Source organism: Brienomyrus brachyistius, chromosome 6 (assembly GCF_023856365.1).
Source record: "Brienomyrus brachyistius isolate T26 chromosome 6, BBRACH_0.4, whole genome shotgun sequence".
NCBI classification, from domain to species: Eukaryota; Metazoa; Chordata; class Actinopteri; order Osteoglossiformes; family Mormyridae; genus Brienomyrus; species Brienomyrus brachyistius.
The window spans coordinates 28,502,960-28,525,176 of NC_064538.1; the positions used below are offsets into that span (position 1 = coordinate 28,502,960).

Sequence of the window (22,217 nt, forward strand, 5' to 3'; positions counted from 1 at the left end):
GAACAACCCAGGATGGGGGGGCCAGCCCATCGCAGGGCACACTCACACACCTGACATGGGGAGAACATGCAAACTCCACACACATGTGACCCAGGCGGAGACTCGAACCCGGGTCCCAGAGGTGTGAGGCGACAGTGCTAACCACTGCACCACCATGCCACCCCCTATTTATTAACATAAAAAAATCACTGCTGATTCACTATTATTTTCTAGCTTTTGTTTTACCCAGATACACCGCTAGGTGCTTTACTGGACTAATTCTGGTTCAGAGTCCCATCCTAAGGACCCTTGCACTCAAAATGTCAATGTTCAGGTCTCATTAACCACCAACTGGTGCCTAGCAGATGAGCTGCAGACCAAGAATGGTTTATTGATGATAGACTGTTAGTGCAGAAGCTAGTCGTATTGAAAGGGACATACAGAGCCCTCCACACTTATTGGCACCCCTTGTAAAGATTTGTGAAAAGGGTTAGAAAAAAACTACCTCAGTGAAGTAGCTTCAACCCCTGAGAAACTGAGAAAAATCAAACCTTTCCCTGAAATAAATTTATTCTAAGAAAAACAAATCCTTCATCAAGATTTTTTTTTAACAAAAACACTCTTACCTGAACACAAAGTAACTGAATCATGTTTCCCCTGTAAATTGTGCATCTTTGAGTTGATTGGAGTGAATTGGAACCTTCAAGCTGTAATCCATGATTTCCTGATTAACTGGGGTACAAACATGAGGTGACAGAGGACAAATTCCCTTAGTCGTCCATCAACGTGGGAAAGATCAGAGAACATACAAACCAAATGAGGGAGAAGTGTGTTGACCTGCATAAGTCAGGGAATTGGTATAGAAAAATAGCTACTCACCCAAAAATGCCCATTTCTACTGTTAGGGCAATAATACAAAAAGTGAACAAGAACTCGAACTGTTACAAACCTGCCTGTAATAGGACCCAATTAGCCCCCATGTACAGTGAGGAGGATCATAAGAGAGGCAATAAAATCCCTACAGATCAGTGTTGGTGAATTAGAAGACAAAGTAAAATCTTGGGGTCACCACATCTCCGAAAAAGCCATGAGATGCCACCTTCATGCTAATGATTATGTGGAAGGTGTGCCAGAAAGAAGCCATGTCTGTCAGTAAACCACAAACGTAAGGACCTGGAGTTTGCGAAACACTGCATCTTTGACTGGAATCATGTACTATGGTCTGAAGAAACAAAAATGGAGCTTTTTTCAATAAACATTCAAGGTGGGTTTGGTGTAAAAAGAAGGATGGCTATAATGAAAAGAGCTTCATCCCAACTGTAAACTATGGTGGAGGTTCTGTGCTGTTCCGGGGCTGTTTTTCCTCTAAAGGCCCTGGAAACCTTGTTAGGGTACATGGCACTATGGGGTCCATGAAATACCAGAACATTTAAATTAAAATTTGGCTGCCTCTGCCAGGAAACACAAAGTGGGCTGTCATTGGATCTTCCTGCAGGATTATGATCCTAAGCACATGTCCATATTAACATAGAAATGGTTAGCTGACCACAGAATCAAGCTTCTGCCATGGCCATCTCAGTCCCCTGACCTGAACCCCACAGAAAACCTGTGGGCGGAGCTGAAGAGGAGAGTGCACAAGAGAGGGCCTAGGACCCTGGATGATCTGGAGAGATTCTGTAAAGAGGAATGGTCTCTGATGCCCTGCTCTGTAATCTCCAACCTTATAAAATGTTATAGTGCTGTTATACTGGCAAAGGGAGGTTGTACAATGGACTAAAAGCAGGGCTGCCAATTTTTGTTGAAAATAATTATTTCTTGATGAACGATTTTTTTTTTCAATAAATTTATCCTAATGAAAGATTGGATTTTCTCGCTTTTTTCAGTGTGGGATGAAACTACTTCACCAAAAGGTGGATTTTTTTTAACCTTTTTTTCAAATCATTACAAAGGGTGCAAGTAATTGTGGAGGGCACTGTATAAGATTGAAGAGAACTGTTCCTACAGGATGGAAGTTGTTGTCCAGTAGCATCACAAAGATAAATAGTTCACCATGAGGGTGTGTAATTTGACGATATTAGATCATGAAGGATTAAAATGTCTCCACAATCTGCCTTTATGCAGAGATCATTAGTATTGTTCTATAGTGCACATTCTCTCAGTTGCAGTTCTACAGCTCATACATACATCTAGTTTTGTCAGCCAAATCCATTTTGACACACCTATAAACTGGTAATAGTAAACAGTAAGTAGTGCCTTTTATTTCTTCTTCTCTCCCTTTTCAGCCTTCATTCCAACATGCAATGCACGACATGCAACACATTCACTTTTTGGCAACGTAGTAGAATGTACGTCATGGAGGAGTTGGTCCTTAAAAATAATTTGACACTGGTAATTCGGAACTTGTTTGGATTTTCCAAAACCCACACGGGGCAAATAACAGTTGTTTGCAATATTTTCAAGGTTCACACGTTGGATGGCAGCACAACAAATCCTTTTCACCACCTCCAGAAATCCCCCAAAAGAGTTTGCTGATAGTCAGACAGCAAGGGGAAGCCACAGGAGTGCATCAGTTGCTGCAACAATGCAGTAATTTGCAGAATAGCTTTATAAACAAATGAAAAAAAAATCATGATAAGATCGTGGCTCATAATCCTGTCTGAGAAAAATTGTGATATATTATTTTTGCCATGTAACCCAGATCTAGTTCCCAGTACAATAGTTTCCCCCAAACAAACAGGTAATAAAATGAAAATATAGAGTACTAGTGAGGTGGAAATATGAAAGGTGAAATAATAAAGTCAAAGAAAATTGGCTTAGTGTCCTCTGATTTGAGTTAAGGACATGGAGACCTGAAGTGTTGTACAACCATTTGGCAGTAGATACCAAGGAATGTCTGACATGCCCAGTTGTGTATTTTGGGGAAGTAAGCATTTGGCTGAAGGTTCTCCTCAACTCTGTGAACTCTATTTATTATTTATTCAGAAAGGACTACAATCTAGACATCTTTCTTCCCTCAACAGATTCTTAAAAGTCCAGACTCAGTGCAGTGATAGAGCTAGCCTTTCTCAAAAGTTTGTTTAATTAACAATCTCATTCACTTTGATATTACCCCGCACCCCCACCCCCATTAAACAGTAGTGAGGAACATAACACTGACTACAATGAACATTTGCTGCAGACATCAAACCATTTTAATCTCCTCAAGAAAACAACCTAGTTTTGCACTTTCCGGCCAGTCTAGCCGATCATTGATGTAGATTTCGAAGCATTCTTGCATTTATTCACTCTTGCTTAAATTTCACCAGTTCTTTTGTCTGTCTGACATTGAGCTGCAGGTGGGTGTTCTTACACCACCCAACAAAACCCTGCACAAAGCATGTATACTCCTCTGATATTCCTTTATCAATACATCTTACAATCACAGAGAACAACTGCTAATTCCTCGAGCAAGAACTGTACTTGATTTTTGGTGTACAGTGTTAACAGGAATGATGATAGAATTGTTCCGCTGAGGTTACTAAGAGCAAGATCTCCCTTGTTCCCAGTCTGTCTGTATCCTAGACATCTTGTCGCACTTTTACGTTAAGCCCTCAGAGAAGAGCATGCCATATGCAGGTGTCATCTCGATTAACTTGGATGATCATATTGTGTCCTCCAAGAGACATTTTATGGATTCATTAGTGCATTCTGGGATATTTTTCACTTCAGACTTTAGATAGCCCGTTCATTGTCTATGCATATATAAAAGATTTTTTTTGCTTCTCATCCTGATCATAAAATAGATCTATTGTCCTGTGGTAGACAATGTGTGAAAATTTGATACTAATGTGTGGTCACAGATGGACTGACACCAGATGCGAAGAATTTTCTTGCCTTACCTATCTCTGCAAGCATTTACACTACAAGTTAAGGCTCTTGTACATCAACAAACACCTTCAACAAACACATTTTCTTTTGCCAGCCATTATCTAAGAGGCCATTGCTAGAGTAAACCATCATTTGTTAATTAAAAAACAATCAATATAAAGAAACATAAATTATATGTGTACTCTCTAAAATTCACAAATTTGTTTCAGTAATTTTAAATGAAATTATTGTCATGGAACTTTGCTGTACATGGGCGTATTGTCAGTGGTTTTATTCAGATGTTTTTGATGTGTACCCTTTTAATATAAAAAATAAAAATCAAAGAACATTGATGTCAATAGTGTGACCATAATTCTTTCCATCAGCCTTTTTTGACTGTTACATCAGTAACAAAAATTGGGGTTGGTGGAATCTTAGCCATGTGCCAGTACTGACTCACACACTGATTTGTAATTATATCTTTGTGTCTCCTTTCATTTCTATAGGCAAAACCCTAATCCAGATATCCCAGTTATGATAACCCTAACCCTACCAAGCCCTATCTTTAACCATAGGTAATCAAACAAAATACGTGACTTTTGGATTTTTGTTGTGTGATTGCAGTCACAAATTTTTATAAAACTGAGATTCCCCTTGTAGGGTCTGGAAAAATGTCCCCACAAGGTCAAAGTAACAGATTTTTATCATATAGAAATGTACAAATGTACACACACACACTTTTATTCAAGTTTGATTTGGTTCTCTATCCACAGTAACAGATGGGAATCAAGGACTGTGCTCAAAGATTAACGATAATAGTAATATAGGTACAGTCAGTTTGGCTTTGCTTTTTGGTTCTGCAATAGCCCCTTCCATTAATGAATGGTACTTTCTAGTTTGGGTATTTTACAATATACTGCAACAGCTATTTCAGAAGACTGAGAAGTAGCAGGTTGAATTCTTGCCCATAAAATGAAATAAAATACTTACTCTAATCCTGGCCTTTTGTAATTCATCTTGGCATGTAATAGCAGTTTATGGAGAAATGGTATCATTTTCTGCTTCTTTTAGCAGTAGAGAGCAAAATAATACTTCAGGTGTGTAATATGATCCATAAGACTTTGTCTCATCTATGATCCATCTGGCTGGATATAAGTGTGCCTGCCCTGTTGAAGCAGGACACTCCTATTAGGCATGTAGCCATGTAGTAAAATAATGGGTTTGAAACCCTCTGAAATCTGTGTGTCATTAGCGAAATCCACCACTCAACTCACATAGGCAAAGACTGATTTTCTTCTTCCAGGCCCTGGACATATCAGAAGCTTGTGTTCCCAAGCTGATAGCAGACAGTTCTATTAACTAGGCAGTTAATAGAATAGAGCTTTAGTAAAGTAATGCATCCTGAATAGACCCCACGACATACTGAGCTGGAGGTGAGGAGAGGTTTGCTTGTGTTTGCTAAGCAACTGTCAGCAGCCATGTCCTGACCGAGGAGGAAAGTCAGCCCCCATGACACAGTTTGCCCAAACCCAATTCTGGGCAAGTCTTCCCGTTCACACTGATTACTCACTCAACTTGGAGAATGGAAATAAAGGGGCAACAAACTCTAAACTGCAAAGGTGTGCTGAGCTGTTTTTTACAGCACTGTCTTCTTTTATCAAGGACCACCTTAAGCTGCTAGAAAAACAGATTCTGGGAAACTACCCTATTAACAGAAAGTAGCATGCTTTTGTTTTTAAAGTCTTATGTTGGGTATGGTAGGTCATGTAAAATCACAGAGCAGGGACAACGCATGCTGAGGCGCGCAGTGTACAGAAGTCGCTAACATCAATAGCTACAGACCTCCAAACTTCATGTGGTCTTCACATTAGCTCAAGAACAGTGCATATAGAACTTCACGGAATTTGTTTCCATGGCCGAGAAGCTGCATCCAAGCCTTACATCACCAAGTGCAATATAAAGTGTTGGATGCAGTGTTGTAAAGCACGCCGCCACTGGACTCTAGAGCAGTGGAGATGTATTCTCTGGAGTGATGAATCACGCTTCTCTGTCTGCCAATTGAATGTCCAAGTCTGGATTTGGCGGATGCCAGGAGAATGGTATTTGCCTGACTGTATTGTGCCAATTGTTTGCCAGTTGCCAGTTTGGTGGAGGGGGGATTATGGTGTGTGTTTGTTTTTCAGGGGTTGGGCTTGGCCCCTTAGTTCCAGTGAAAGGAATTCTTAATACTGCAGCATTCAAAGCCATTTTGGACAATTTCATGCTCCCAACTTTGTGGGAACAGTTTGAGGGTGGTCCCTTCTTGTTCCAACATGACTGTGCACCAGTGCACAAAGCAAGGTCCATAACGACATGGATGAGCGAGTCTGGTGTGGAGAAACTTGACTTGCCTGCACAGAGTCCTGACCTCAACCCGATAGAACACCTTTGGGATGAATTAGAGTGGAGATTGTGAGCCAGGTCTTTTCGTCCAACATCAGTGCTTGACCTCACAAATACTCTCCTGGAAGAATGGTCAAAAATTCCCATAAACACACTCCTAAACCTTGTGTATAGGCTTCCCAGAAGAGTTGAAGCTGTTATAGCTACAAAGGGTGGGCCAACTCCTTATTAAAGCCTATGTATTAAGAATGGGATGTCATTAAAATTCATGTGTGAAAAGGCAGGTGCCCAAATACTTTTGCCAATATATGTGTACCAGGAAAAAGTCATCAAGTTTACTCCTATTGTGGCATCAATTTTACAATACAATTTATTCAGTGAAGTAAATTTTATTTTAGAATTTAGTATCTGTAGGGTGATGCTGCACCCTGATTTGGAGGATTGATCCAGATATGTATATTTTTTAGTTATTTTTAATCCATCAATCTACCAGGAGCCCAACTAAGGTAGTATTGGGCTTAGGGTAAAGAAACACCCTCTAGTTTTGTGCTTCCCATTCTGGTCCTCAGGGACCCACAGACACTCCATGTTTCTGCTGCCTCCCAGCTAGGAGAGAGCAAAAATGTGGTTTGTCTGGTAGGGAGCTCGGAGGGGGAGAAAAACATGGACTGACTGTGAGTCCCCAAGGATCGGATTGGGAAACACTCCTCTAGTGTATCGTGGGACACATACATTTACAAGCACATGCTATGGACAAAATTGGGATGCCAATTAGCCAAACCGCAAGTTTTTTGGGAGTGGGATGAAACTGGAGCACTCAGTGAACACCCAGGCAACACTGGGAGAACATCTCAGCTTCATTCACATGGCATGAGGCAAAAGGACTTCTCAGTAAGCACCTATAAATGTGGCTCTGCCACCCACTGCCGTCTCTCAGCCAAGAAATTACACAGAATACACCCTCTGCCATAATATAATCTCATTTTCTCTCATGTGATAATAAATGACCTCTGCTGAAATATTGAGACAATAGACAATAATTAAGAAAATAGACAATAACACTAGTAGATTGTACAAAGCATTTCAAACACGCTCCAGAGTGTTGTTTAAATTATAGTCGTAAAGAAGCACAGTTTAACGTAGTAAAAAGCAAATTTCCATCTTCAAATTACCTTTTTCTTAATTTTTCTTCCTGTCATAGTGTGACCAAACAACTGAGTTTATAATCCCCTTCATACTTTCAAACACTACTTACCTTATTTAACTATATGGCATAAAGATAGTTTACTTGTATTTTGCTTTTAATATACTTGGTAGAGATACAGTATACTTGGGAAAGAATACTTGTCCTTTTTATACATTTACTAGAAATAGAGATAAAAGCATACTTGGATTTCACTTTTCATAATTATACTTGAAATATACATCAGAAAGTATACTTGGTTTAAATTTTCATATGTAAGCTATAGTTTTTTTTTTATCAGGAGGGGAAAGCAGGGCATTATCCATGCTGTTTACAGTGGGAATGGAGTGCTGCTGACCACAAATGGAGATATAGTCAGGTGGAGAAAGGAATATTTCCAGGACCTTCTGAATCCTACTGACAAGCCTTCAAAGGAGGACTCACCCAGAGCTGAGGTTACTGGGGTAGTCAAAAAATTCTTTGGTGGTAAGGCTCCGAGGGTGGATGAGATTCGCCCTGAGTTCTTAAAAGCTCTTGATGTTGATGGGCTGCCTTGGCTTATGCACCTTTTGAACATTGCATGAATGTTGGGGACAGTGCCTTTGGATTCACAGACTGTGGTGATGGTGCCAATCATTAAGAAAGCCTACCAGAGGATATATTCCACCTTCTGGGGGTTCACATTCCTCAGCCTCCCTGGGAAGGTATACAGTATGCTGAGGTAGTGGAGAAGAGGGTCTGTCCATTGGTCGAACCTCAGATCCAGGAGGCACAATTCAGGTTCTGTCGAAGTTGTGGAATACTGGAACAGCTCTTCACACTCACAGGATAATGGATGGGTCATAGGGAGATTTCCCAACTAGTCTACATGTGTTTTGTGGACTTGAAAAAGGCATACAACCATTTCCTTTTGGGGGGTCCTGCTGGGAGTGCTCCGGGAGTATGGAGTACAGGGTCAGTTGTTACTGGCCATTAGGTCTTTATATGACTGGAGAGATTAGGAGAGATTGTTCAGGTTGGGGATGAGTTACTGTCTCAAGCAGAGGAGATTAAGTATATTAGGGTCTTATTCACAGGTGAGGGAAGAGGGGAGCAGGAGATTGGCAGACAGATCAGTTCAGTATCAGCAGTAATGTGGGTGGTGTACCATTCTTTTGTAGCAAAGAGAGAGCTGAGCCGGAATGTAAACCTATTGATTAACTGGGTGATCTATGTTCCTACCCTCACATATGGTCAATGAATGAATGAGCATGGTAAATGTATGCATTTCTTCTTCCTTCTTACAAACATTATATAACAAAAGTGAGACTCATCTTTATTTTACACTGAACAAAAATATAAACGCAACACTTTTGTTTTTGCTCCCATTTTTCATGAGATGGACTTAAAGATCTAAAATGCATTCCAGATACACAATATTACCATTTCTCTCAAACATTTCTCACAAATCAGTCTAAATGTGTGATAGTGAGCACTTCTGCTTTGCTGAGATAATCCATCCCACCTCACAGGTGTGCCACATCAAGATGCTGATCTGACATCATGGGTAGTGCACAGGTGTACCTTATACTGCCCACAATAAAAGGCCACCCTGGAATGTGCAGTTTTGTCTCACAGCAAAATGCCACAGATGCCACAAGCATTGAGGGAGCGTGCAATTGGCATGCGGACAGCAGGAATGTCAACCAGATCTGTTGCTCGTGCATTGAATGTTCATTTCTCAACCATAAGCCATCTCCAAAGGCGTTTCAGAGAATATGGCAGTACATCCAACCGGCCTCACAACCGCAGACCACGTGTAACCACACCAGCCCAGGACCTCCACATCCAGCAGGTTCACCTCCAAGATCGTCTGAGACCAGCCACTCAGACAGCTGCTGAAACAATTGGTTTGCATAACCAAACACTTTCTGCACAAACTGTCAGAAACCGTCTCAGGGAAGCTCAACTGCATGCTCGTCGTCCTCATCGGGGTCTTGACCTGACTCCAGCTCGTCGCCGTAACAGACTTGAGTGGGTAAATGCGCACATTCGATGGCGTCTGGCACGTTGGAGAGGTGTTCTCTTCACGGATGAATCTCGGTTTGCATTGTTCAGGGCAGATGGCAGACAGCGTGTGTGGCGTCGTGTGGGTGAGCGCTTTGCTGATGTCAATGTTGTGGATCGAGTGGCCCATGGTGGTGGTGGGGTTATGGTATGGGCAGGCATCTGTTATGGACGAAGAACACGGGTGCATTTTATTGATGGCATTTTGAATGCACAGAGATACCGTGATGAGATCCTGAGGCCCATTGTTGTGCCATACATCCATGAACATCACCTCAGGTTTCAGCAAGATAATGCACGGCCCCATGTTGCAAGGATCTGTACACAGTTCTTGGAAGCTGAAAATGTCCCAGTTCTTGCATGGCCAGCATACTCACCGGACATGTCACCCGTTGAGCATGTTTGGGATGTGCTTGACCGGCGTATACGACAGCGTGTACCAGTTCCCACTAATATCCAACAACTTCGCACAGCCATTGAAGAGGAGTGGACCAACATTCCACAGGCCACAATTGACAATCTGATAAACTCTATGCGAAGAAGATGTGTTGCATTGCATGAGGCAAATGGTGGTCACACCAGATACTGACCGGTTCTGAGTCCCCAGACCCCCAATAAAGCAAAAAACTGCACATTCCAGGGTGGCCTTTTATTGTGGGCAGTATAAGGTACACCTGTGCACTACCCATGATGTCAGATCAGCATCTTGATGTGGCACACCTGTGAGGTGGGATGGATTCTCAGCAAAGCAGAAGTGCTCACTATCACACATTTAGACTGATTTGTGAGAAATGTTTGAGAGAAATGGTAATATTGTGTATCTGGAATGAATTGTAGGTCTTTAAGTCCATCTCATGAAAAATGGGAGCAGAAACAAGAGTGTTGCGTTTATATTTTTGTTCAGTGTATATAACATATAGTATATGAAAAAGGAATACGTGGTAGAATTGCTGCAATACAGTATTTTTTTTTTATTAGCAAATGGAAATAACAGCACCTTCAGAACAATCCTTTGTTGTGCCTTGTCCAGCCCTGGCAGTGGATTTCTTGGCATCCATCATCCATTGCATTGAGGAGGTTGATGTGTTGATTGTGTGGGTGATGATCAAATACTTACTTTCTCCAGGCTGAAAAAAAACTCTGCAGTCAGGTAAAGGAAAGGTGAGTGTGGTGAAGGAAAAGGGACACCATCCTTGGATGAGTAGAAAACCAGTTTGTGGTTGCATGCGTTCTCCTATGCAATCAAAAATGCTGCCAAGTTACCTCCTACTTCCCCCCTTAATTATAGTTGAAGAAGCTCCTGCATATTTTACCTGTTGGCTTTTAAAAAAATCTTGGCAATGGATGCCACTGTTTCTCATCTCAGATTTGGCTGAATTATTTCACCAGCCTCTGTCAGTGATAGACTATGGTTTATGACATGGTGTATGATGGAGGGTTTTAATTTCATTTCACAGCTCTTGCACTCCCTCTACCATGTCCTTCTCTAACTCTTCCTCTCCCTTGTCCAGCGATTTTTCTTTCTCTCTCATTCTGTTCTTCTATAACATTCTGTGTCCACACTGAACCAAATCAGACCATAAAGGTCCCCTTTTTATGTATATGCTCATTGCCATTGAAAGACCTTCAACACTCTGGTATGTCCTCAACTTATATGGGAATCAGGTGTGACTGGTCTCTTTGCAAAACTTCTCAATAGCAATAAAAATATAGAACATATTTTTGTGTTTACATACAATGTGAACTGCTGTTCACTTTAACATTTACCTATAAAATAGGTTTAGAACATGAGGTTATCAGTTCTGACGTAAAAAAATGCAAGAATTTGTAAATCAGGCAGTAAACATCCATCATTTTGGTTTTAGTTGAGTTGATCGTATAAAAGAAATTCAAAAGTTTTTGAAATATGTTCACTGAATACAATTTGTGTCAAAGGAACAAGAAGCATATTGAATGTAAGATCCACAACAGATCAGTACTGTGCTAAATATGCTCCGGAGTTTTGAGAACGAGACTAAAGATCTGATAAAAACATGTTGAGAATTCATTGATAAAATTCTTTTTGTGCAAGGCCATCACACTTGATTCTGGATGTGAGTCAGTACCACACCAAGTCCAGGGATTGTAACTTAGCAACCACTGAGTAAAATGTCTAACATTTATAGTGCATAGGGTTGCTAGGGAAGCTATATATGAAGTCGGTCAGGGCTTGATGCTGAACCCTGATGAGAGGCTGAAATACTGTATGGATATTTTTCCCCAACACAGGTTTAGTGTTCATGTAGGTAAATATATTATGGTTATATATTTACAATTCATACATTCTACCACTTATCCAATAATTATAATCAATAGAGCACAATTGAACAATAGTTGTTTGTTCTGTGTGTCAGCCAGACTTTTCCTGTGTTTTTCTAGAAAGGCATCACAAGGTGACTTCTGAGTTGAACCACTAATGGGAGGGATATAGAAGACAGTTTCTAAATAATTGTTGTATACTTTGGTTCATGTCTATTTTGTTAAAAAAAGAGCTTCTGTTTTATTGGGGGATTTATTAAAGTGTTAATTTTGTTGAAATTATTTTTGCTAGTTAATTATTGTTGTTATTTTGGTGGGGGTGGTGCAGTAATTAGCACTGTTGCCTCATACCTCTGGGACTAGGGTTCGAGTCTCTGCCATGTCTCCATGTTTGTAGAGTTTCATGTTCTCTTTGTGCTGTTATGGGGTTTCCTCCAGGTACTTCTGTTTTCTACCACAGTACAAAAACAAGAAGTTACCATTTGAGGTGAATTGGAGTTACCAAATAGCCGGTACGTGTGCATGCGTGAGTGTGCCCTGCAATGGGTTGGCGCCTCATCCTGAGCTGTTCCCTTCCTTGTACCCATAGCTTCTAAGATGGGCTCCAGACCCCATGCAACCCTAAATTGGACAAGCAGGTTCAAAAAATGCTGATTTGTTATTGTGATAGGGGAGGGGCTGCACGTGGTCAACTGTTTGTGGTATTATTGCAGTGTTTAGGAACAACAGAAACTCACCCATGAAGTGGCAGACCACATAAAGTAACAAGTAACAGAGTGGGGTCAGCAAGTGCTGAGGTGCATAGTGTGTAAAAGTCACCGACACTCTGTTGATTCGATAGCTGCAGAGTTCCAAACTTCCTCTGGCATTAATCCCAGCACAGAAACTGTGCGCTGGGAGCTTCATGAAATGGGCTTCCATGGCCAAGCAGCTGCATGCAAGCCTCACATGACCAAGCAAATGCCAAAAATGTAAAAGCAAAAGATTTCCTTATGTTAAACAGAAGAAAAAACAGAAGTACTGCTAGTTGGTCCCAAGGCTGCTTGAAATAAGTTTATAACCTCAACCTCGGTGGTCTTCCTACTCAGCCTAACAGTGGTCAGAGATCTTGGTGTCCTGGTTGATTCAGATTTAAGTTTCAATATATGTAGTATTACTAGAACTGTGTTCTACCATCTACAGAACATAGCCAAGCTTCAGAAGATGTTCTCCTTCCAGCTGCCCTGCATATAAAGTGCCTCCCTGTCATGAGTTTCCCAGTACAGTCATTGAAGCTGCGTGAAGTCATTGATGGCATTACCTGCTTTTATTTCTGAATGTTTCCTGTACTTTGTATTCCTGCTTGATCCTAATCACCCTGTTTTGATCCCTTGTGGTCCTTTTGATTATTCCCTGTCCATGTTGTTGCTTCTTTTATTAAAGCCCCTTTTGATTTTCCCCTATGCCTTAGAGATCTACTGGCCTCTTAGAACCCAAGATAATGGAAGGAACTATGGCAGGCTGCAGAGAATTCTCTTATAGAGCTCTTATGAGCAGCTGTGGAATAGTCTTCCAGAAGATATGTGAGATTCAGGCTCACTCTCAATATTCAAGTCTATACTAAAAACACACTTGTTTAGTCTTGCTTATAGACTCTAGCTCAAGTAACTCCTCACTCCCAGTCAGACCTGTAGTGTGAGGTGTAGAGCTGGGTGGGGATCGATCCCATTGGCTTTGGATAAACTGAACTGTCAGTGCTGTCACTCTAGCTTCACACCCCCTTGTGGAATTGGAGTGCTGACAATTCAGGGACTCCCCATGCCTGTGTTCCCACTTGCCTCTCACACCTACTCACGCTGCCATACCCATATCTGCTAGAGCTTACATATCGCACTCACTTGTTTGCACTCCCCCTAGTCTCCCCTACTTTGGCTAAATTATTTCTTGTACTCCTCCTGGAGTGTGCTGTCTGGAGACTCAAAATTATCAAGATATTCTGTCTAGTCTGCTACCTGCGACATCTGTACTACCTATGGAGTCTTTCTGGACTGCTCACCCTTCTGCCTGTGACGTTTATCCTGTATGCTCTGCTGCTGTACCACTGTTCATCCTGCCATCTGAAGCAGCACCAGTACCTACCATCACCTGCCTAGCCCCTGCTTTGAGACTGAAATGTTAATATTAGGACAATGTGAACTGAAACTTTGCTATCTTGCTCATTTGACTTCCTCTGCTGGCCCCTGGAAGATGGGGTACCCCTTTGAGTATGGTTCCCCCCAAGGTTTCTTCCTTCTAGGGAGTTTTTTCTTGACACTGTCCTTACTCACTGGGGGCTTTGGGTGGGCATAATGTAAAGCACTTTGAGACAATGTAATGTTGTGAAAATGCACTATATTAATAACATTGAAATGAAAAGAACTGAAAGTGTCAGATGGAGTCGTATAAATCACGTTGTCACTGGACTCCAAAGCAGTGGAAATAAGTTCGATGGAGCGACATCTCACGCTTCTCTCTCCGGCAGTCTGATGAATGCGTCTGTGTTTGGCAGATGTGCGGCGAATGTTACCTACCTGATTTCCTTGTGCCAACTGTAAAGTTTGGTGGAGGAGGGGTAATATTATGGAAGTGTTTTTCAGGGGTTGGGATAGGCCCCTTAGGTCCACTCTTAGGTCTTGATGCAAATCAAGACATTTTGGACAATGCTTCCAACTTTGTAGGAACAGTTTGAGGATGGTTTTTTTCTGTTCCTGCATGACTTGCACAAATCAAAGTCCATAGAGATATGGTTGAGTGAGTTTGGTGTGGAAGAACTTGACTTGCCTGCACAGAGCCCTGACCTCAGCCCCGTCAATCTCCTTTGGGATGAATTAGAACAGAGATTGCGAGCCAGGTTTTCACGGCCAAAATCAATGCCTGACCTCACAAATGCTCTTCTGGGGGAAAGGGCAAAAATTACACCCATCAGGTTCTGATTTCTTTAAGTTTTATTAAAAAAATAGTGTTAGTTGGGAGATTGTAATTGTTTTTTGACATACAGTACTGTGCAAAAGTCTTAGGCACTCAAAAGAAATGTTTAAAGCTATTTATCTGGGTAGTAAGTGCACATTTTCTTAGAACAAAAAATATAATTTAACATAAGAACATATGACAATTATGAGTAACACAATAAAAAATAGTAAAAATGTCTTCTGTTGTACAAAAAGTTACTGATATCTACTTGTATAGCTAGATGAACACCACTTCAGTTCCCAAACTTCTCAGGGGCACCTTGGCCATTCCATGTATTTATTAAATTTCACCATCAGCTCGCTTAATTAATTAACTTAATTAGTTAAAAAAGTGAACGAGATATTGAATAGATATATGAGGTGGGCTAGTGGTCAGGTCAAAAAACACACGGGTGTATTGTACGGTTGCTGGAAATAATAGGGTTATTTTAGCAGAGGTTTTGAAATGGCTAAACTGACACACTTTGCTAAGGGTAACAGCATAGTTTTACACCAACATGACAGTTATTTAAACATAATTATTTTTTGGCTGCCTAAGGCTTTTGCACAGTACTGTATATATGTCCATTTACAGTGTTCATATAGGATTTCATTTATTTCATATGCAGCTCTACACAGATCTCTTTTATCATTCCAGTGAAACACCTTATGGGACACCGTATACTTGCCCCTTTCACCACCTGTTTAATGAGCCTCATCTTTGCTCCACCCCTTAACTTAACAGCCAAGCCCAGTTTAGCCGATTCAAAGTACCCCCTAGCCATGGATTTGGATACTACCTATATTGTTCTCCTCATACAAATTCACTGGTATGTGTTTCTCAGTTAGGTTAACAATCAGTGCAGCGACTCTGCAAGGTGAAGCCAGTGGACATCCCCACTCATACAAGCCTTTACACCACAACCTTAACTCACCAGGAGGTGTACCCCCCTTAGCAATTCTATGATTGCTATACCACTGCTTTCTCCTGTGTGGAACCACCAGATCCTTTTGTATCACTCTTCACTTTACTGTTTTTCTTTGGACATAAATTGAATTTACATTCTTACCTCCCTCTGACGCCAACTGTAGCCCTGTGTATAGCTAGGGTTAGGGTTATCTGAAGAAAATGAAAAGGGTGGGACAATTATCTTTTGTAAGCTTGTTCCAGAGCCTAAATGTAATGCCTAACAGGGATAGTAAGCCTGGGGTACAGATGTCCACGGAAAAGACTGAATAAGAAGCATTATGGTGACCTCCCACACTAGCTCTCTACATTCATCCTTTTCTTAGCTGTCCCCTCCTCTTCATGTTACTGAATTTCACTCTTTAATTACCTGGATCACTGACCTACCTATCATTAAGGCCAGTTGACCCCCTCAAGGTAGACAACTCTCCACAATAAGCTATATCAAAATACAGTAAGCAATGATAACTATTAACTAAACTCCTCCCCCACAACTTTCAAAATAAATCCTATAGCAGTGTGCTGTTTCTCCCTGTATGTTTCTCCTACAATCACCACCCTTCAAGCTACATTTATATATGAGTCATACAAGATCCTGCACATCAGGGGAAGAGGCAGAGGATGTGGGAAAAATACAACATCCAACTTTATTAATGGCTTTCAGGAAATACAGAGCTGTCGGGCAGAAATGAATGATGGTTTTTCGGGTTGTTTTGCCCATGTCTATACATACAAGTCCATTCGGCATTGTTTTGCACAAGTTCATTTTGAGAACAGGCTGCTTTATAAAAAGCTTTGTTTTATAGAAGGAAACCAAAATGGCACAGGCAAGCAAAAAACAAAATCTGTGGCCTAAAAATGTAGTTATGCTTGTATTCCTTACCTTACCCTGTTAAATGCATACAGCATGATGCACCACAACATCAAGCCATATGTTAAATGACAAAGAAACAGCAGTACTTCACATACTAGAAAGCAGAACAGATTACATAACCTGCCTGTATATCTGGAAGCTTCTTTCATGTGAGTCAAGGTACTCCAGAGCTCTCTGGGTGCAACATATCATCAGAGGTATTACTAGGCTGTATTTGGGTTGAGTGTTTACGGCACAACAACCCAGTATTAAAGGGAGGTCTTGGTTCTGTGCATTCTGGTTTTTGTCCCAGTAAGTGCAGCATATGATTAGGCACGCCTGCTGACAAAATGGCTTTCTAGTGTCATGGTGTACCAATATCACGCCAAACAAATGTAGGTCTCACAGCTGGATTGATTCAGAGAATTTCATCCGTCTTCCAGCCACTGATTCCAAGCAAAGTCTGGGGGAGGTGTACGGTACGGGGCTGGGGCCTACAATGGATGCCAGTTAGCCTAAATGTGTGCCTCTGGACCGTATGTGTAAACTTGAGTACCGGAAGAAACTTGCACAACAGTGGGATAATGGGATAACACTGGGATAACACTGGGATTCCAAACAAATGGGGGGAGGGAAGATTCCAACCTTGGAGGTGTGAGAGACTCCCACTGAGCTGCCGTGCTACCCTGCAATGTGCTTCATCATTGATCGAATCAATGGCATAGGAACCGGGGGATGGGGATGGAGGGGTCAAGTACCCCGCAATGTATAATTTGGCTTCCAATCATCAACCCCATTAAATAGACCATTGCATTTAAATGATTAAGTTGTGTTCTGTTGGATAATGTACAGTAGTTGGATTAAATACATAAATGTCGTAAATAAAATACAGGCCTACAAAGTCGCAGTGCTGTAACCCTCCTTAATATGAGAACATTCATTGGTAACCAGTTTCCCTGGCTACAGGTGGAAAAAAAAATAAAGCTGAGCATCAACTGTACAGTATGTAGCCAGTGTGATTAATCATGTGTACAGACGTGTACGTGCAAGTATATTTCATTCACACATTTTCACAAGCATGCATCACAACAGTTTAAAAAAATGTTATTGAAGTGAGATTACTGGAGAATTTCTCACAGGGTGTTTATGAAAATGAATTTCTGGAGCAATAAGAATAAAAGGCAGTGCGATTATTATTAACTTATAAAAAATGTGAGGGGTGCATGCTTTAAATTATGAGAACATTTCTCTTATTTATAGCACTAGGGGTTGCCAGAATGGAGTCACGTACACAAACATTTATGTGCTGCCATTTGGCAGCTGTTTTGCACTTTTCATCCCTGGTCCAAATCTGTGCTTGGATATACAATGTGGTATGTGATGTTTGAGCACTAGCTTTCGGGGATGCGGGGGGGAAGGACTGTTGTATTATAAGTCATCAAAGTGGGACAGCTTCTGCTTTTATTAATATGCTCTCTATTCCCAGCTTGCAAGTTACAGTGGGGTTCGAGGTGTCTGCGTGATAAATGAAATGTACAGTCGGCAAACATTGTTAACTAGCCCAGTCCAACAATAACATTTTCATAACACATTAGATCTTTAATCCTCAGAATCTTATCTTCTTTGTTTTCATATTACCTTCAGTGTTAAATTGGCGAGTGGTGTGTGACTCAGCAGGTTAAGGCCTCTGTGCTTGTGAGGTCACCAGGTCAAGCCCTAGCAGAAAAGTCGCATCTCTGTTGGCCCCTTGAGCAAAGCCCCTAACTCCCAAAATGCTCAAGGGGCACCTGGTAAACAGCCCGACCCTGCACTCTCACCCCAAACTCTGCTCTCAGTTGTATATATGTGTGTATGTCTCAAAGGAGAGCAAGATGGGATTTGTAAAAAAAAAAAACATTATAATGTACCCTTACTTGTGCAAATGGAAAATAAAGTATTTCTTTTTAGTTGTTTTCAGACTTCCCTACTTTATAGATAATTTCTATAGGTCAGTATGGTAAAGCTAGTTATATTGACTTCAGTTATCTATCTATCTATCTATCTATCTATCTATCTATCTATCTATCTATCTATCTATCTATCTATCTATCTATCTATCTATCTATCTATCTATCTATCATAAAAATTGTTTGGATTCTCAATTGAAAATGTTTTATGATCCATCAGACTTACTTAGAGTAACCCTGTGTTAATAATTATAATTTTGAACCACAATCATATCCAACTCATCTTGCTTTTTGTTGTTTCCTGGGGGTCACTGAAAGTGTGCCGGCAGATCTCTCTCCCACACAGTTTCATAGCAGTAAGTGGCTCAGAGGGTCCAGTCAGTCACTGTACATTTTAGTATGACCATTGAATTTTATTTGAAAAAATCAGTCAAATGTGTTTTTTTGTTCAGCTTATGGGAAAGGCTGCCAATGCATTAACTAACCTGACTGGATGCTGAATGCTGCCCTATATAAAGCACAGTGATGGAAAACCTGAGGCACTGTTTATTGTGAAAGGAAGTCCTACTGCTATTCTTAATTTATCAAAAAAAGGAGGAGGACAAAATCACTACTTTCTATGACTTGATTATTAAAATGGCATTTAAATTATGGAAAGGGACTTTTTCCACACTCAAAATTAGCCCAGTCCCAAAGAGAGCAAGCTGGGTATCCAGACAGTTGAGAACTCTGTTGCCCTATTTTATCATTTTTTTTTGATTGCCCTTATCTCCATTGAATCCATCAATGAATAGAAATAAAATGGCACTTTGGCATCCCTTTTCTTAGCATTTGGAGCATGCCTGCTTTTCCTTTTTTACCCTTGTTTTTTAAAATCTGCCAGAATTGTGCAGAAGAACATCATTTCTTTGCCTGAGATGTTTCACAGTTGGAACCCTGTGAGTGAATAATAGAGGCTGGTTGGTTGTGTGTGTGTGTGTGTATGTGTGTGTGTGTGTTTCCCCAGTGAACCCTCGTCCTTTTCCTTACATGGTATTTGTGTACATTTGCACAGACCGTCATCGTCTGATTTAACCCGAAGAATTAGTTGACTCTGAGGAGTCTTCGATGAATTTAAACATCACACCCATCTGCAGTAAATAGTGTGGGACATTGTCGTACCACAGTGTGGGCAACCCTTTTACTGCGGGAGGGCGGGCAAAAGTTTTTCCAGCTTATATTTTTGCCAGTCTACGAGAAATAATTGTTTGCAGATCCTCTTTTGTGTTTGCGCAGCTCTGATTGCAAGTGTTCCAGTTACGCACTTCACAAATTAAAGGGCTCACTAGAGAAAACGAGAGCTGGCTTTATCCAGATCGGGACTGAAAAAGTCTAGTGCTGCATCTTTTATTATCGGTGTATGTTGTAGAAGCACAGCCTCATTAAAGAAGGCTTTGAAAAGCATCTTCAGCTGTCAGCTTTTGAATCAGTAAAAAGGCTTTACTCCCTCGCTTCTGCAGGAAGGGTCAATTTGGCCATGATAAACAGGAGCTATAGCATTATTTTGCTGCATCAGAATACAGACAAAGCCTGCTTACAACTTCTTGATCTTTCAGTAATTTTATCTCCTGAAAAAAAAATCTGCTTAGGTGGAGATCAATTTAAAACCGTCATTAAAAAGGGACCCTTGAATGGCACTATGGTATTTTTGGCTATACATAGTCCATTCAAGTTACATAAGACTCCCTGTCTTTCTTCCTTGCTCTGCACAAAAGATCACACACAGGAAAAGCTGCGGTCGGGATAGGATCCAAGGGGCGGCCTTGTCTCTACCAGCGGACTGATCCATTTAAAACTCTTTCCCCTCCTGCTTGCTCTTTGATGTTTATTAACTGGGAGAGGGGGACGATTAAAAGGTGCTCTTCAATAACATGCTCCCAAGTCCACCTCAAAGGTTCATGTTGATGGTCTTCTTCACCTTTCATACAGTACTGTTATTTCTGCTCCCCTCCCCCACCCCCCTCCAGCCTAGTCGCCCCCACCCCCCCTCAAAGCTGTCTTTCCTTTGTGCCGTTATGGGACACAGAAGATGCAGAAACATGTGGTGCATCAAAGCACCCTAATTTTTGCAGCAGATAATCTTTAATCTCCTGGCAACCCAAGTTCTGTGTATCATTGCACCATATAAAGACCAAGCTTTTATAATCTCTTCGTGCCTCAGATCCTACAGAGACAAAACATGTCACTGTAAACCAAGGCTATGGGCATTCCCGCAAATCCCGATTACAGAAGGGTTTTTACATTTCACCTTGAGCACAAATTTAATCAGATCAATTTATTTTTCTGTAGTGCATTTTCACAACATGACATTGTCTCAAAATGCTTTTCATTATACCTGCTCAATGCCCCCAGCCAGCCAGCCAGTGGCGAGAGTGAAAAGAAAAAACTGCCTAGTATGAAGAAAGCTTGGGAGATCCCACCATCATTGAGCCAACAGAGGAAGCCCAAAATAACCCAAAAGAAGTCTCGATTTATAAAGCAGAATTGTGTATAGTCCAGGTATAAATGTGGAATATCCAGTGGAGTTACGAAAACTGATGTCTAGGCAGGCAGGTGAGGGTGCTGCTTCCATCAGTAGGATAGAGGGGTGGTGCGGTCCAGCAGATGTGGTCAGCAGGCTGAGTGTGCAGGCAAGGAACTGCCCACCATCAGGAGCTCCAGGACAGAATCCATTGTGTTGTAGTGGAGAAATGAACAGTGCATTAATAAAAGTGTATGCAAACAGATATTTGTTGGATTTTGCTGACTGGTAGATTCAGAATAAAGTGCCGCTCAGTTTGCTGGTTTACAGAACTGGACAAAACCCAAATAATGAAGTTAAATTCAATTCAAACAATGTGGGACAGTAAGACCATCATTTAATATTGTGGTATGTTTATATCTCAGGATTACCTAGTCTCACCCTGAACACCTAAAACTGATCATGTGCAGCAAGTTGCCAGATAGAAGATTGTATTTTTCACCAACTATTGCTTTAATGTGAAACAGCTCTAAAACCAATAGCATAGATTAGTTAAGACACATACATATGAAAGTCTTTGGGCTGTTGGTTAATACACTGCATGTGGCATCGTGGTTGTTTTTGTACTTTATTTAGATTTCCATTCTTAGTTTTGTTTTCTCTTTAATCTAAAAGTGGCTGTCAGACTTACACTTTACAAATTCATGCTCTTAGATGTGTCTTAAAAGACCAAGGGTGCATTTCCCAAAACCTCCGTAAAGCTACGTCCTTCCAAGTTGTCTCTTAATGCTGCGACGTGTTTCCCGAAACGTTATTACTTAAGTATATCTTACGTCAGATTTTCTTTCATAAGGTTGGTCTGAGCCTCTCTTAGCTGTCTGTCATCACTGTTCGTGGCTCATATTGCTCATTTAAAATAAGACTAACATCATTAAGGGTAATTTCATAACCAAAGATCACTTAACTAAAAAATAACTGATAACTGGTGACAAAATGATTTTTATGTGGCTACAGTCTTTGTTAGGTCTTGTCCTTACACTGAATGTGCAGCAAATTGGCCACATAATGTAACATAAGGAACATGCTGTTGGTTGTGTATTTATTTATTCATTGGGAAGGGGGGGCATGTGCCCCCTATTTCCGACACCCTTGGAATGCACAAACCTCTCTAAATGTGCCAAAGTCACAGTATATCAAAACTTTGGTCCTTGTGGTTTTCGACACAGCAGGTTCATTTGCATATTTGTCTAA

General features: G+C 41.0%; 1 protein-coding gene across 1 annotated transcript in view; it reads right to left on the reverse strand.

Moving 5' to 3' along the window:
- The window catches only part of zgc:56699 (uncharacterized protein LOC405758 homolog), a 236,272-nt gene extending 220,570 nt beyond the window's left edge, over nt 1–15,702 (reverse strand). The window contains exon 1 of the mRNA XM_049016153.1: nt 15,696–15,702. The gene's annotated coding sequence lies outside the window, so the exon portion shown is untranslated. The remainder of the gene's footprint in view (nt 1–15,695) is intronic.
- Between the last annotated feature and the right edge of the window lie 6,515 nt (nt 15,703–22,217).